The sequence below is a fragment of the Pseudorca crassidens genome, chromosome X (assembly GCF_039906515.1).
Source record: "Pseudorca crassidens isolate mPseCra1 chromosome X, mPseCra1.hap1, whole genome shotgun sequence".
Lineage (NCBI taxonomy): Eukaryota > Metazoa > Chordata > Mammalia > Artiodactyla > Delphinidae > Pseudorca > Pseudorca crassidens.
The window spans coordinates 44,419,862-44,437,089 of NC_090317.1; the positions used below are offsets into that span (position 1 = coordinate 44,419,862).

The 17,228-nt window shown below is 38.6% G+C and overlaps 1 protein-coding gene across 13 annotated transcripts in view; it reads left to right on the top strand.

The window, feature by feature from the left end:
* Positions 1 to 12,547: 12,547 nt before the first annotated feature.
* The window catches only part of ZMAT1 (zinc finger matrin-type 1), a 156,239-nt gene continuing 151,558 nt past the window's right edge, over positions 12,548 to 17,228 (top strand). For 11 of the 13 annotated variants that reach the window (XR_010939820.1, XR_010939822.1, XR_010939814.1 and 8 more), the window contains exons 1-2: positions 12,578 to 12,715; positions 13,969 to 14,096. The gene's annotated coding sequence lies outside the window, so the exon portion shown is untranslated. The other 2 variants (XM_067722628.1, XM_067722629.1) reach the window with 2 other exon arrangements.

Sequence of the window (17,228 nt, forward strand, 5' to 3'; positions counted from 1 at the left end):
TTTACATGTACCCGTCCAGTTTTCCCAGCACCACTTATTGAAGAGGCTGTCCTTTCTCCACCGTACATTCCTGCCACCTTTATCAAAGAAAAGGTGACCATATGTGTGTAGGTGTATCTCTGGGCTTTCTATACTGTTCCATTGATCTATATTTCTGTGTTTGTGCCAGTACCATACTGTCTTGATTACTGTACCTCTGTAGTGTAGTCTGAAGTCAGGGAGCCTGATTCCTCCAGCTCCGTTTTTTGTTCTCAAGATTCCTTTGGCTATTCTGGGTCTGTTGCGTTTCCATACAAATTGTGAAATTTTTTGTTCTAGTTCTGTGAAAAATGCAAGTAGTACTTTGATAGGGATTGCATTGACTCTATAGATTGCTTTGGGTAATAGAGTCATTTTCACAATGTTGATTCTTCCAATCCAAGAACATGATATATCTCTCCATCTATTTGTATCATCTTTAATTTCTTTCATCAATGTCTTATAATTTTCTGCATACAGGTCTTTTGTCTCCTTAGGTAGGTTTATTCCTAGATATTTTATTCTTTTTGTTGCACTGGTAAATGGGAGTGTTTTCTTGATTTCACTTTCAGATTTTTCAGCATTAGGGTATAGGAATGCCAGAGATTTCTGTGCATTAACTTTGTATCATGCTACTTTACCAAATTCATTGACTAGCTCTATTAGCTTTCTGGTAGCATCTTTAGGATTCTCTATGTATAGTATCATGTCATCTGCAAACAGTGACAGCTTTACTTCTTCTTTTCCGATTTGGATTCCTTTTATTTCCTTTTCTTCTCTGATTGCTGTGGCTAAAACTTCCAAAACTATGTTGAATAAGAGTGGTGAGAGTGGGCAACTTTGTCTTGTTCCTGAACTTACTGGAAATGCTTTCAGTGTTTCACCATTGAGGATGATGTTGGCTGTCGGCTTGTCATATATGACCTTTATTATGTTGAGGAAAGTTCCCTCTATGCCTAATTTCTGGAGGGTTTTTATCATAAATGGGCGTTGAATTTTGTCAAACGGTTTCTCTGCATCTATTGAGAGGATCATATGGTTCTTCTCCTTCAATTTGTTAATATTTTTTATCACATTAATAGATTTGCATATATTGAAGAATCCTTGCATTCCTGGAATAAACCCCACTTGATCATGGTGTATGATCCTTTTAATGTGCTGTTGGATTCTGTTTGCTAGTATTTTGTTGAGGATTTTTGCATCTATGTTCATCAGTGATATTGGCCTGTAGTTTTCTTTGTTTGTGACATCTTTGTCTCGTTTTGGTATCAAGGTGATGGTGGCCTCATAGAAGGAATTTGGGAGTGTTCCTCCCTGTGCTATATTTTGGAAGAGTTTGAGAAGGATAGGTGTTAGCTATTCTCTAAATGTTTGATAGAATTCGCCTGTGAAGCCATCTGGTCCTGGGCTTTTGTTTGGAAGATTTTTAATTACAGTTTCAATTTCAGTGCTTGTGATTGGTCTGTTCATATATTCTATTTCTTCCTGATTCAGTCTTGGCAGGTTGTGCATTTCTAAGTATTTGTCCATTTCTTCCAGGTTGTCCATTTTACTGGCATACAGTTGCTTGTAGTAATCGCTCATGATCTTTTGTATTTCTGCAGTGTCAGTTGTTACTTGTCCTGTTTCATTTCTAATTCTATGGATTTGAGTCTTCTGCCTTTTTTTCTTGGTGAGTCTGGCTAATGATTTATCTATTTTGTTTATATTCTCAAAGAACCAGCTTTTAGTTTTATTGATCTTTGCTATTATTTCCTTCATTTCTTTTTCATTTATTTCTGATCTGATTTTTATGATTTCTTTCCTTCTGTTAACTTTGGGGTTTTTTGTTCTTCTTTCTCTAATTGCTTTAGGTGCAAGGTTAGGTTCTTTATTCGAGATGTTTCCTGCTTCTTAAGGTGGGCTTGTATTGCTATAAACTTCCCTCTTAGAACTGCTCTTGCTTCATCCCATAGGTTTTGGGTCATTGTGTCTCCATTGTCATTTGTTTCTAGGTATTTTTTTCTTTCCTCTTTGATTTCTTCAGTGATCACTTCGTTATTAAGTAGTGTACTGTTTAGCTTCCATTTGTTTGTATGTTTTACAGACCTTTTTCTTTAATTGATATCTAGTCTCTTGGCATTGTTGTCGGAAAAGATACTTGATACAATTTCAATTTTGTTAAATTTACCAAGGCTTGATTTGTGACCCAAGATATGATGTATCCTGGAGAATGTTCCTTGAGCACTATAGAAAAATGTGTATTCTGGTTTTTTTGGATGGAATGTCCTATAAATATCAATTAAGTCCATCTTGTTTAATGTATCATTTAAAGCTTGTGTTTCCTTATTTATTTTCATTTTGGATGATCTGTCCGTTGGTGAAAGTGGTGTGTTAAAGTCCCCTACTATGAATGTGTTACTGTCAATTTCCCCTTTTATGGCTCTTAGTATTTGCCTTATGTATTGTGGTGCTCCTATGTTGGGTGCATAAATATTTCCAATTGTTATATCTTCTTCTTGGATCGATCCCTTGATCATTATGTAGTGTCCTTCTTTGTCTCTTGTAATAGTCTTTATTTTAAAGTCTATTTTGTCTGATATGAGAATTGCTACTCCAGCTTTCTTTTGGTTTCCATTTGCATGAAATATCTTTTTCCATCCCCTTACTTTCAGTCTGTATGTGTCTCTAGGTCTGAAGTGGGTCTCTCGTAGACAGCAAATATATGAGTCTTGTTTTTGTATCCATTTAGCCAATCTGTGTCTTTTGCTGGGAGCATTTAGTTCATTTACATTTAAGGTAATTATCGATATGTATGTTCCTCTTCCCATTTTCTTAATTGTTTTGGGTTCGTTATTGTAGGTCTTTGCCTTCTTTTGTTTCTTGACTAGAGAAGTTCCTTTAGCATTTCCTGTAGAGCTGGTTTGGTGGTGCTGAACTCTCAGCTTTTGCTTGTCTGTAAAGGTTTTAATTTCTCCATCAAATCTGAATGAGATCCTTGCTGGGTAGTGTAATCTTGGTTGCAGGTTTTTCTCCTTCATCACTTTAAATATGTCCTGCCAGTTCCTTCTGGCTTCCAAAGTTTCTTCTGAAAGATCAGCTGTTAACCTTATGGAGATTCCCTTGTGTGTTATTTGTTGTTTTTCCCTTGCTGCTTTTAATATGTTTTCTTTGTATTTAATTTTTCACAGTTTGATTAATATGTGTCTTGGCATATTTCTCCTTGGATTTATCCTGTATGGGACTCTCTGTGCTTCCTGGACTTGATTAACTATTTCCTTTCCCATATTAGGAAAGTTTTCAACTATAATCTCTTCAAATATTTTCTCAGTCCCTTTCTTTTTCTCTTCTTCTTCTGGAACCTCTATAATTCGAATGTTGGTGCGTTTAATGTTGTCCCAGAGGTCTCTGAGACAGTCCTCAGTTCTTTTCATTCTTTTTTCTTTATTCTGCTCTGCAGTAGTTATTTCCAGTATTTTATCTTCCAGGTCAATTATCCGTTCTTCTGCCTCAGTTATTCTGCTATTGATCCCTTCTAGAGTATTTTTAAATTTATTTATTGTGTTGTTCATCATTGTTTGTTTCATTTTTAGTTCTTCTAGGTCCTTGTTAAATGTTTCTTGCATTTTGTCTATTCTATTTCCAAGATTTTGCATCATCTTTACTATCATTTTCTGAATTCTTTTTCAGGTAGACTGCCTATTTCCTCTTCATTTGTTAGGTCTGGTGGGTTTTTATCTTGCTCCTTCATCTGCTCTGTGTTTTTCTGTCTTCTCATTTTGCTTATCTTCCTGTGTTTGGGGTCTCCTATTTGCAGGCTGCAGGTTCGTAGTTCCCATTGTTTTTGGTGTCAGTCCCTAGTGGCTAAGGTTGGTTCAGTGTGTTGTGTAGGCTTCCTGGTGGAGGGGACTATTGCCTGTGTTCTGGTGGATGAGGCTGGATCTTGTATTTCTGGTGGGCAGGTCCACGTCTGGTGGTGTGTTTTGGGGTGTCTGTGGACTTATTATGATTTTGGGCAGCCTCTCTGCTAATGGGTGGGTTTGTGTTCCTGTCTTGCTAGCTGTTTGGCATAGGATGTCCAGCACTGTAGCTTGCTGGTCGTTGAGTGAAGCTGGGTGCTGGTGTTGAGATGGAGATCTCTGGGAGATTTTCGCCGTTTGATATTATGTGGAGCTGGGAGGTCTCTTGTTGACCAGTGTCTTGATGTTGGCTCTCCCACCTCAGAGGCACAGCACTAACTCCTGGCTGCAGCACCAAGAGCCTTTCATCCGCACGGCTCAGAAGAAGAGGGAGAAAAAGTAGAGAGAAAGAATTAGTAGAAGTGGAAAGAAAGAAAGAAAGAAAGAAAGAAAGAAAGAAAGAAAGAAAGAAAGAAAGAAAGAAAGAAAGAAAGGAAGGAAGGAAGAAAGGAAGGAAGAAAGAAAGAAAGAAAGAAAGGAGGGAGGTAGGGAGGGAGGAAGGAAAGAAGGAAGGAAGGAGGGAAGGAATAAAAAAAGAAAGAAAGAAGATAAATAAAATAAAATAAAGTAAGGTAAAATATAATAAAGTTATTAAAATAAAAAAATTATTAAGAGAAAAAAGAAAACAAGAAACGAAAAACAAACAAACAAAAAAAGGACGGATAGAACCCTGGGAGAAATGGTGGAAGCAAAGCTATACAGACAAAATCTCACACAGAAGCATACACATACACATTCACACAAAGAGGAAAAGGGGAAAAAACCATAAATCTTTCTCTCAAAGTCCACCTCCTCAATTTGGTATGATTTGTTGTCTAAAGGAGGGAAAGGAGGAAAGAAAGAAAGAAGATAAAGGAAAATAAAATAAAGCTATTAAATTAAAAAGTAATTATTAAGAAAAAAATTTAAAAAAAAACGGACGGATAGAGCCCTCGGACAAAGAGTGGAAGCAAAGCTATACAGACAAAATCTCACACAGAAGCATACACATACACACTCAGAAAAAGAGGAAAAGGGGAAAAAATCATAAATCTTGCTCTCAATGTCCACCTCCTTAATTTGGGATGATTCGTTGTCTATTCATGTATTCCACAGATGCAGGGTACATCAAGTTGATTGTGGAACTTTAATCCGCTGCTTCTGAGGCTGCTGGGAGAGATTTCCCTTTCTCTTCTTTGTTCGCACAGCTTCTGGGGCTCAGCTTTGGATTCGGCCCCGCCTCTGTGTGTAGGTCGCTGGAGGGCATCTACTCAGACAGGACGGGGTTAAAGGAGCCGCTGATTCGGGGGCTCTGGCTCCTTCAGGCCGGGTGCAGGGAGGGGCATGGAGTGCGGGGCGAGCCTGCAGTGGCAGAGGCCGGCGTGACGTTGCACCAGCCTGAGGCGCACCTTGCGTGCGTTCTCCCAGGGGAGTTGTCCCTGGCTCATGGGACCCTGGCAGTGGCGGGCTGCACAGGCTCCCCGGAAGGGGTGTGTGGATAGTGACCTGTGCTCGCACACTGGCCCCTTGGTGGCGGCAGCAGCAGCCTTAGTGTCTCATGCCTGTCTCTGGGGTCCGCGCTTTTAGCCGCGCCTTGCGCCCGTCTCTGGAGCTCCTTTAAGCAGCGCTCTTAATCCCCTCTCCTTGCGCAACAGGAAACAAAGAGGGAAGAAAAAGTCTCTTGCCTCTTCAGCAGGTCCAGACTTTTCCCCGAACTCCCTCCTGGCTAGCCGTGGTGCACTAACCCCCTGCAGGCTATGTTCACACAGCCAACCCCAGTCCTCTCCCTGCGCTCCGACCGAAGACCGAGCCTCAACTCCTAGCCCCCGCCCACCCCGGCGGGGGAGCGGACAAGCCTCTCGGGCTGCTGAGTGCCGGTCGGCACCGATCCTCTGTGCGGGAATCTCTCTGCTTTGCCCCCCGCCCCCCTGTTGCTGTGCTCTTTCCGCGGCTCCGAAGCATTCCCCTCCGCCACCCGCAGTCTCCGCCCGCGAAGGGGCTTCCTAGTGTGTGTAAACCTTTCCTCCTTCACAGCTCCCTCCCACTGGTGCAGTCCCGTCCCTATCCTTTTGTCTCTGTTTATTCTTTTTGCTTTTTCCCTAACCAGGTACGTGGGGGTTTTCTTGCCTTTTAGGATATTAACTTGAATTTCTTTAGCTGTTGTAATTTGATATATTTTAGAAAGTTTTATCAGTCTGTATATTGCTTTTTTATGTGAATTATCTGCTGATATCATTTGCCAATCTCTCTATTCATTGTGTATATATACACAAATATATGTCATTTCTATGTATGTATAATCCATTTGACAGAACTGAGCCCAAATGACCAAACACATTGTTCATATCAAATACCTGTAAATGAGTTTAACTCATCTATTAAAAAGTTTGTCATATTGCCTATGGAAGCAAAATCCAACACAATGCTTTTTCAAGTCATATACCTAAAACAAAGACAGTCAGAGAGGTTAAAATTCTAAAATAAGCAAATATATACCAGGCAGTTATAAATAAAAAGAAAGAAAAGGTTATAATCTTGGTGGTTAAGGACTTAAAATTGAGATCAAAGTGGATTAAAAGAGGTTTTTAAAAACACACTTGATAACTGTAAACACTAAAATTCACAAGGAAGATGTTTTATTAATATTTATGTCCACAGACAGATAACAAAATATTCATAAAATAAACACCACAGGAGGTGTAAGGAGAAATAGAAAAAAACACCAAAATATATACTTCTACTCTAACTTGCCTCAATCCAAGAATATTCAAGTAGACAAAAAATTTCAGTTAAGTATATAGAAGCTCTAAAGAACATAATCCAAAGGGTAGATCTTATGTATTGAACTCTGATGCCTGCTAATAGAGAACAAAACTACAATTCAGATAAACATGGAATATTTATGCAAATTGACTCTATCTGAGGCTCCTAGACGAATTTGGGACAAAGTGGAAATAGATTAATTTTGCACAATTTGATTCCAAAATTATAATGAAAATACCACATATCAGAATATACAGCTAGAGCAGTTGTCAGCGGGAATTTTTATAGTATTAAATAACTATAACAATAAAAATTAAAATAAATTAATATTCATTTCAAAAGCCTGATAAAGAACCACAATATAAGTTTAAAAATGCAGAAGGGAAGAATCATTAAAGGTAAAACTAGAAATGAATGAGTTAGAAAAAACTACAGCAGAACTTAGGTCAACAAAATGAACAAATCCTTAGGTAAATTAATCAAGAAAATAGAGGGAAATGAACATATACAACATCTAAAATGTCAAAGGAGAAATAGTCATTCAGTTTTATCTATTTTTATTTAATTTATTTAATTTATTTATTATTTTGGCCATGCCAAGTGGCTTGCAGGATCTTAGTTCTCAGACCAGGGAGTGAACCTGGGTCCACGGCAGTGAAAGCACCAAGTCCTAACCACTGGACTGTCAGGGAATTCTTCAGAAATAGTCATCTAATCAAAGAAAAATTTCAAGATTCTTAAGTGAATAATTTACACAACTCTATTTAAATACATTTGAAAACACAGATGAAATAGATGTTTCTAGAAAAATGCAACTCATAAAAATTTACCCCAGTAGAGACAAAAAGTTCAAACAGACCAATTACATTGATGAAATAGAGAAATTGGTTAAATTTCTCCCCTGAAAATGTAGCAGGCTCAGATGCTTCAGTGGGAGAATTCTACCAAACCTTTTTGTTTGTTTATTTCTTTTTTTGGTTTGTTTTCTACCAAACATTTAAAAGTGAGATAATCCCAATGCTACTCACACTATTCTGGGGGTATGGAAAAGAAGAAACACTTCTAAATTCTTATGATGAAGCAAGTATATAATTCATTCCAAACCTAATAAAGATTGCATCACAAGTGAGAATTATAGAACAGTTTCCTACATGAATATGAAGGAATATTCTTAAGTAAAATATTAGCAAACACAATCCAACAGCACATTAAAAAGTAGATCATAACATGTGGAGCTTATTCTAAGAACAGAAGGCTGTTTCAATCTCAGGAAATCCATTAATATAATCTAGTGTAATAATAGAGTCAAGGAGAAAAATGCCCATGTCTATAGATGCTTTCAAAAGGTATTTGAAAGCATTAACACCCAGTAGAAGTAGTGAAGTGTTAACAACAACAGACAGTGATAATATATCTCCAGCAAAAAATTCTATACAGAGAGATATACTCAAAAAAACAATAAATAAATAAAATTGGAATTCTAAAATTTGTTCAAGTAACCTATAGGAAAGCAGGGAAAAGAAAACAGAAACAAAAAAGAGAGGGAACAAAAATAATAAAATAAAATTACAGACAATCCATTACATATCCATAATTACATTAAATGTAAATCATTTAAATATACCAATTACAAGACAGATATTGGCAAAGTGGATTAAAGGAAAGAATGTGACCCAACTCAATGCTGCCTATAAGAAACTCACTTCAAATACAATGATATAGGTTGTTTGAAAGTGAAAGGATGTAAAACGGTAACAACAGGAAAATTTTATTGATAGAAAGCAAGAGCGGATATATTTGCATCAGATAAGGTAGACTTCAGAGCAAAGAAAATTACCAGACACAGAGAGGGATATTACATAATGGTAAAGGGGTCAATCCACCAACAAGATATAGCAATCGTAAATGTGTATTCATTGAACAGCAGAGCTGCAAATTATAGACATATAAACATATAACTATGTTTCAGATAGGACTGAAGTAAAAAAAATCCACAATTTATTCAGACTTCAAAACTCCTTCCTCTAAAATTGATACAACATCTAGACAATCTCTGTCATTTAATTAGTGTGTTTAGACCATGTACAGTAATTGTTAAAATATTTGAATTTCAGTCTACCATTTTATTATTCCTTTTCAGTCTGTTCCCTCTGGTTTTCATTCCTCTGCTTCCTCTTCTTTGCATTATTTGCTTTCTTTTGGCTTATGTGAACATTACTTGATACTTCATTTTAATTTTTCTATTTTGATTTTGACAATGTCTCTTTGTATAACATTTTTGGTTTTGTATAGCCATTTGTAGTGGTTGCTATAAAACTCCCTATTCAACTTTTCAAAGTCTGTTTAAAATCATTAATTTACCACTTCAAATGACATGTAGTAACCTTACCATGTTGTAGATCCCTTTGCCCTCCGCTCTTAAGGTTATGGTTCTCTAATGTATTTTACTTACATTCACTGACATGTCATCAGAAAATGTTATTATATTTTTTGCTTTCAACGATTAAAAATTTTAATGAACTCAAGAGGAGATGAATAGTCTATTACATTTACCCAGATATTTACCATTTCTGTTGTTTTGCCTCTGCAAATACAGTCATGATATTTTTAAAATCTAAGATGTTTTCCTTCCTGTAATATTGTAACCTGCCTTTATTCACTACTAATATATACTGAATGTCGTTCAATGTCAGTAATCTGCCATTTACATTATAGGTTTTAGTGCTTTCAAAAAGATTGGTGCTCAAAAAAAATGAAAGTATTAAAATTAGCTAACATTTGCTTTGGATCAAGTAACGACATTTAATTCTCACATCTATACTGTGAGGTTGTTCAACCTCATTTTACAGATGAAGAAATTGAGAGACAGGGAGGTTAAGTACTTTTCCTAAGCTTGCACACTTAGAAAGTGACACATTGTGAATTTGACCCAAATCATAATGGCTACAGCCCATGAATATTTAGGGTGATAGAGTTTGAGACATATACTCACACAGATAGTATCAAGTTTCAGGAATAGAAACACGCTGATGTACACTCAAACATACCATATATTTCCAAAACAATAAAATCATTTGTAAATTATCTCTTAATCTCTTTAAATGTCGCTTCTGTTTTTAAATTTTTATCTTCATACTATGTCCTGTTTATAGTATTTCAAGCAATATAGAATTATATTCTAAATATTAAATGTATATATTTGTTTACATATTATGTATAAATTTGCATATTTATATGCATAAATATATTTTTTATATTCATAAAATGAAATCACTCTGAATCTCACTCTTGCCTAACTCTCCGCTCTGAGCCAAAGGTGTTCAATATCAATAGGTTGTTGCGTGTTCACCAGCTGTGTTTCTTTGTAGGTGAATTATTACCATATAGTCACAGACACACAGAATACACATACCTTTTCTACAATATTAGAATCACATTATCCCTATTGTTCTGCAACATGCCTTTTTTCATCTAAAATAGTATATCTCTAGTTTTCATTTGTACTTCATTAGATAAACTGTTTTCAAATGTTTGTTGAACATGTATATTGCTCTTTACATGTATTCTGTGATTATATATGTATTAGTTATCTATTAATGCATAATAACATACTCCAAAATAAAAGCAGTTTGAAGTAACAAACATGTATTAATTCACCATTTTGGGGGGTCAGGAATCTGGATGTGGCTTAGCTGGATGCTTCTGGCCCAGAGTCTCTCACAAGGATTCAATTAAAGTATAGGCTGGGGTTACAGTCACTTAAGGGTCAATTGGGTGAGGACCCACTTCTAAGCTCACACTTTTGTCTTTTGGCAGGCCTCAGGGCCTCACTGGTTGCTGGCCAGAGACATCGGTTCCTTGACATGTGGGCAACACACAGCATGGTGGTTGGCATTCCTCAGGGTGAGCATAAGAGCGTACTTCAAATGAAGCCACAGCCTCTTTGTAACTAATCTCAGAAGTAACATCCCATCACTTCACAAATATTCTATTCCTTAGAAGCAACTAACCTCAGCCCACATTCAAGGAAAAGTGATTACAAAAGAGCATGAATACAGAGGTGTGGATCATTGAGTGTCTTCTTGGAGGCTGCCTACCACTTCATTTGCCCATCTGTTATATATCACAAGAATTAGCCTATTATCACAACATTGTAATTCAACTATACTTCAATAAAAATAAATTTAAAAAAGAATTACCCTCATATAATTTGAAAATATTTACTCTAGCCGTTTCAGACAAGCTTTGCTGATTTTTTTGCCATACAAAATGTTTTTAATTGCAATACTATTTTAATTTAAAATATAATACAATTCACTATAAAAAAAATAGCAGTATATTGGATAGCATCAATTGCCCAGATACAATGAGAAAAGCTTTAGAATAATTCCAGCTTTAACTACTGAGCAGGCATTTGCAATGAAATTTCCCTGATTTACTTAACCATCTCCAAACTTACTATGGTCTGATCCGAATTATGGATTTAATAACCTGTAACTTGAATAAATGTTAAAATTAAAGAAGACACAACTTACAGTTCCACTTGTTTACGTTAGTTTTAAAAACATTAATATCCTACTCTCCAGATCATCTTTGCCAGAAGAAACACCTACTCTTCTGACTGAGCCCCTGTCTGCCATCTTAAAAACCAGTCAGTTCACACAGTCTCCATACCCAGGTCTTTTGACCCCAGGAACAGGATTTCATTTTCTTCATTATCATCATCATCATCACCACCACCACCACCACCACCACCACCACCACCACCAATATTCGCTGTTGAAGAGTGAGCATCGATGAGGGAGTGTAAAATGACCAGTCCTTAAGCCCTGGTGGCCCATCATCTACATGCTATATCATTGAATATATGAGTGTTTCTCAACCTTTTTTCATTATCATCCACTTTATGGAGGTTTTTTAGACACTTTTTTCCCTAATCATTGCCCCATCCACAGAATGTGAAATTTTTAATACCAGAGATGTGGTGTATATCTGTTTATGTACCTTGATCTTTCTGGGGGCAACACAACATAGTACTATCTAAGATCTCTTCACCCCTAAGAATCAATTTTCAGTTCCTTGGAGGTGATGCTGCTTCTGTTATGAATGAAAAGTATATTGTGATGTGGGCAAAAGTTGAACCCCCATTTTTGCCCCTAACTTCATGTGTGATGCTGGAATACTTGCTTAGCCTCTGTAAGCCTGCCTTTGGTCATCTGTAAAGGAGACCCATGATGTCTTTCTTACAGAATTGTGAGGTGCAAATGAAAAACCCTGTACAGAGTGTATAACATGCAGTAGGACTTCAACAAATGTTAATCTTGGCCCACCTTTCTCCTCTCTCCCAGAGAAAAAATGACTTTTACCTAAACCAAACAGTATAACTGCCATAAAGACCACCTGGAAATGTAGCATCAAGAAGTAAAATGTGTAGAATATGTATAATGAAGTTTTGGGACCACTTCTGTTTTGCAGGATGTATTTGTGGTAAGGGAAGATCATCAAACCATCTTTTGGTGTTCCTACATCATCCAGTCACATAATTATAGACAGTCTGTTAGTTTTCTGCCACATTAACTCTCTGCTTAGCATGGCCTGTGATTTTACATGTTCACCCTCTGCGGGCTAGCTCATCTCCAAGAACCCTAGGATACCTCCCTGGGTCTCTGTGTACTGATAATACTCCCCTACTGTCTCTTTAGAGCAAACAAACTTCCTGACAGCAGGGACATGCTCTGTTCCACCAAACTAGGCAGAGTTCCGCCAATTGTCTGTATCCCAATCTAATTCTTCTAATTATTACGCTTTCTCACGTGGCAGCCTAAAGAGCAGAGCGAAGGTGTTTTGCTTTCAAGCGAGAAGCCTGGGGGTGGAGGAGTGTGCAGTGGCATTTCCGGTGTGGGGGACTAGCCAGCGTATCTCAGTTGCCATAGAAACCTGACGTCAATATGGCGACCGTGACGACTTTTCTACAGAGACAGACGTGGCCTGACGAGAAAAGCAGGTCCCGCCTTCAGGTGATTGAGACTCCGCTGAGGGTGTGGGTCCTGTCGGTGAGGGCTGAGCAGCCCTGGGGTGTGGGGAGACAAAGGGATCCAAGTCGTGTCTTTCTTGCTTTGGGAATCGGTGTCCCGGCTGTCTGGTGGGGCAGAGAGATGTGCCCTTGGGGTGCCTCCCGGCCCCAGTGAGTGTGGTGTCTTGCTCCAGGGGTGTCCTGGAGCTATTTGCCTTTTAAAAACAGGGGCGAGGGAGGATAAGGCAAGGTCTTGGGTAGTGAGAGAGAGGGAGAGAGCACATGCGTGTGTGTATGGATGTGTGTGCGCGTGTGTCTGTCCTATTCAGTTCCTAGCACATATTAGGAACCAAATTGGGTTATTGTTTCTTTTTGGCAGCTTTCCTTGGCCAGCTTGGTTACCATGGTGGCTCAGTGACTGCTGTGGGATTTAGTGCAGACAGAACATCCATTTTTGATTCTTGGCTGAGTCATCTGTTACTATGATAGTTGTCAAGTGTTGCTTTTCTGATTCCCTCATTCCTTCCAGATTTATTAGTTGGCACTTGAGTGCATGGTAGAGCTTTTCCCTCCCCCTTATTTATGTATTTATTCATGTATTTATATCTGTATAACTCACAGATTCCTACTTTGCTCAAGTGGTTACCTTTTTTACATTTGTTACTATCATTATATATTTTGATGCTCAAATTGTCACAGAATTGGCCAGTGTTAGCCCCTTCAGGTTGGCTTCTATGTCCATTGACACCTCCCTAGAACTTTTTGATCATGTACTTTGCTCTCAGAGCCTGACGATCTCCCTGTCTGTAGAAAGGAAATAATGATACCCACTTCATTTTTGAAGAGCAAAAGTCCAAAAATTACAACCAACAATGTATGGCATCTAGTAGGCCCTCACCAAATTGTATTTCTCCATTCCAACATTACCTCCTTCATTCTATCAATTTGATGCCTCTGACATTACCATAATAGCATGACCTCCAGAGAGAATAGTTGGACATGTTAAACAAGCAGGAATAAGCGCACATGTCCATGATGTGAGAGCCTCAGTGTCACTGCTGTGTGTGGAGGGGGCTGTGTGATGGAGCTGGGGAAGAGGAAAAGTATCATTGCACAACTTGCAGTGAACTGAGTGGGGACAGACAAGCACATCCTCAACCCCTTCCCCTGCATTTCACGTGTTTTTCCATCCTTTCACATTCCTCTCTATTCCATGTGCTGTCTTATCCTCTTACTCTTCCTACGGTGGAACATCAGAGAAGGTATGGACTCTGAGCCACAGAAACAGGATCCAGTAGAGAAGAACTAAGTGTGATGTTGAATCTGCTAGACAGGTTCCTGGAGCAAGAGTGAAGAGATCAGGCCCCATCACTGGGACATTTTAGGTAAGTCACCACCCTTCCCTCCATTGTCTTGTATACAACAGGATAACAGTACCCAATGCTTCCGACCACCCAGGAGTATTGTGGAGTTTAGGTATGAGCCCATGTGGGAAAGAAATCTGTGATTGTAGGTGGGAGGGAAGGACCAGTGAACTTTCAAGTAATAATATTAACAGACACACCACAGGTATCATAGAACTCTGGTGCATGGTTCCAGATGCATGGTAGGCATCAGATTAATGCTACACAAGTGTCAGCTGTTTAGCTCAGGATTTTTCCAAGTGTGGTCCATGGACCACCTCATCAAAATTGTCAGGTGGTGCTTGTTAAAATTGCAGATACCTGGGCTCACCCTAGGTTGCTGAGCCCAAACCAGGGAGGTGGGGTGGTAGGTATCTACTTTTGAATAATTTCTTCAGTTCATTATGGTACTCACCCAAGTTTGAAAAATACTGCTATAGATTTGCAACAATATCTTCTTAAAATTTTGAATCCTTTGATGTCTAATTTTGTTGTCATTTGTTCCTGACACTCAGCTTTAAATCTGTGCCTGCTCCTTTGTGTTAAATAGGTTAACAATTCCTTGATTTAAGGAATATTTATTCAAAAATGTGTATGAGAGGCACTGGGGACACAGCACAGAGAACAAGACAGGCAGGATCCCTGGAACTTTCATTCTAGTTTGGGAAAACTGGCAATAAGGAGGTAAATCAATAAACGGGGCAATTTCATATGGGGATTTGCACTTTGAAGAAAATAAACACATAAATAGAATAGAAAATGACTGGGACAGGGATTATTATACAATAGATTATTATCCAATAGTTGTCAGTGAATCTCTTTATCAGGAAGTGACATTTGAGTTGAATCCTGAATGACAAGAGGAAACCAAGGCAGGCCTTTGGGTCATTCACCCTGTGGTGTGAGTCACACCAGTTGTTCCAGGAGCAAAGGACAAGCTCAAGTGGCAGTTGCTTGGCAGACAAAGTGCAGATGGTAGGAGATGAGGTCAAGGGCAGACAGGAGCCACATGGTGTGGGCTGTGTAAGGAGTTTGGAGTTTATTCTGAGGGTTAGAGGGTGGGAGTGACATGCTCTGATTCACGTGCTCACAAGGTGACTCTTGCTGCTGTGTGGGGAATGGACTGGACAGGGACAGGATAGCTATGGGGATAACCATTAGGAGAATTTGCAGGGTCCAGGGGAGAGACGAGGGTGGATCGGCCCTGAGCTGCAGTGGTGTGCAGAGGATGGGTGGCCTGGACAGGGCCTGTTGGAGGTAGGGCAGGAGGGACCTGCAGTGTGGGTGCATGGGGGGTATGTGAGGATAAGGCAGGATCCTGCATGGGACCTCAGCTTTATGTTTGGCCATGTGCAGAAATGGTGGTGTGCTTCCTGAGATTAGTTGTTCCAAGTGCTTTTGAGACGTTCTCCAAAGAACTAAGTCATTCAACAGTGGTTATAGTGAAATTTAGTGATTTAAATATGCATCAATTGATGAATAGGATTCAGTTGTTAGATCATTAAGCTTTATTAAAGACACATGGAAACTCAGACTATCAAAATGATAAAAAACTTGTATTTCTAAAAATCATCTAGCATTTATTGAGTTGTTATTGTATGTCTAGTACTGTTCTAAGAGTTTTCATGTATTAAGTCTCAAAACAACAACCCCTGAGGTACAGATGATTGTTTTTGCCATTTTACAGAAAAGGAAACAGAGACACTGAGATACTTTCACTCTCCCAAGATCACAGAGAGTACAGTATTCCAATGTCTCTGCAGTTGATTTTTTAAAATAATGTGATTCTTGATCATTTATCCTTGTAAAAACCAAAACACAAGGCAATATTTTTAAAAACTTTTTTCTTCTATGATCAGTACAGTAAGTCCCCTACATACGAATGAGTTCCATTCCTAGAGCATGTTCATAAGTCCAATTTGTTTGTTAAGTCCAACAGAGTTAGCCTAGGTACCCAGCTAACACAATTGACTATATAGTACTGTACTGTAATAGGTTTATAATACTTTTCACACAAATAATACATAAAAAACAAGCACAAGATTTAAAAAAAAATTTTAATCGTACAGTACCTTGAAAAGTACAGTAGTACAGTACAACAGCTGGCATACAGGGGCTGGCATCGAGTGAACAGGCAAGAAGAGTTACTGACTGGAGGAGGGAGAAGGGGTGGGAAATGGTAGACCTGAAGGATTGTCCTCACTGGGAGATGGAGGGCAAGCTGCAATTTTACTCATGCCTGACGTTGATGGCACAGGTTTTGGTTCCTTGCTGGATTCAATTCTATCTACCCTCTTGAAAAAATGATCCAGTGATAGCTGGGTAGTAGCTCTTTTTTCTCGTCATAGATGACATTGTAGTACAGTATTGCATTCTGAATGGCTGTTGCAACCTTCGTGTACTATTCTACATTTGGGTCCTGTTCCTCAAAAACTAGCAGTGCCTCCTCAAATAAAAAAAATCCTCTTGCCATTTCTTGTGTCGTGAATCTCTTTAGTTCTTCAGTTACTTCTTCCTCCTCTTGTCTCTCCTTGTCCTTTCTCTGGGCCTCCAATTCCATCAGGTCATCATTAGTAAGCTCCTCATTTTGCACAGCAACAGTACTGTACAGTAAAGTACACAAAAGCACAACCACTTGTAGAGGATGCACACACGTGACAATGTACGCCAGACACGAGAACTAACTTACGTGACTGGACATGCGAATGCACATTTGCATTTTTGAAAGTTCGCAACTTGAAGGTTTGTATGTAGGGGACTTACTGTACCGTATAATCCTGGTTTTGCAGATGAGACAATTGAGTGACTGTAGGGTGAAATAAAATTATTCAAACTCACACAGTTTGTAAGTGGCAGAACTAGGGGCAGGACTCTGTTTCTAGAACCCACACTGAACCAGTGCACTTAGGAAGAAGAAAAAAGACCTTTTTTGAACTATCTCAGCCCACAGTGGTTAAGGTTAGGTGGGGTCGTATCTCTTTGTGTGGAAATTATGCTTCAGGAGTCATTTTGTCATATACTAGAGTTTTAAGAAAAACAGAAAGGGAATAATTATGAAAACAAATGCATTGTGTGGATATTTCACAATATCTTTGTTATGGAGATTTGGATATT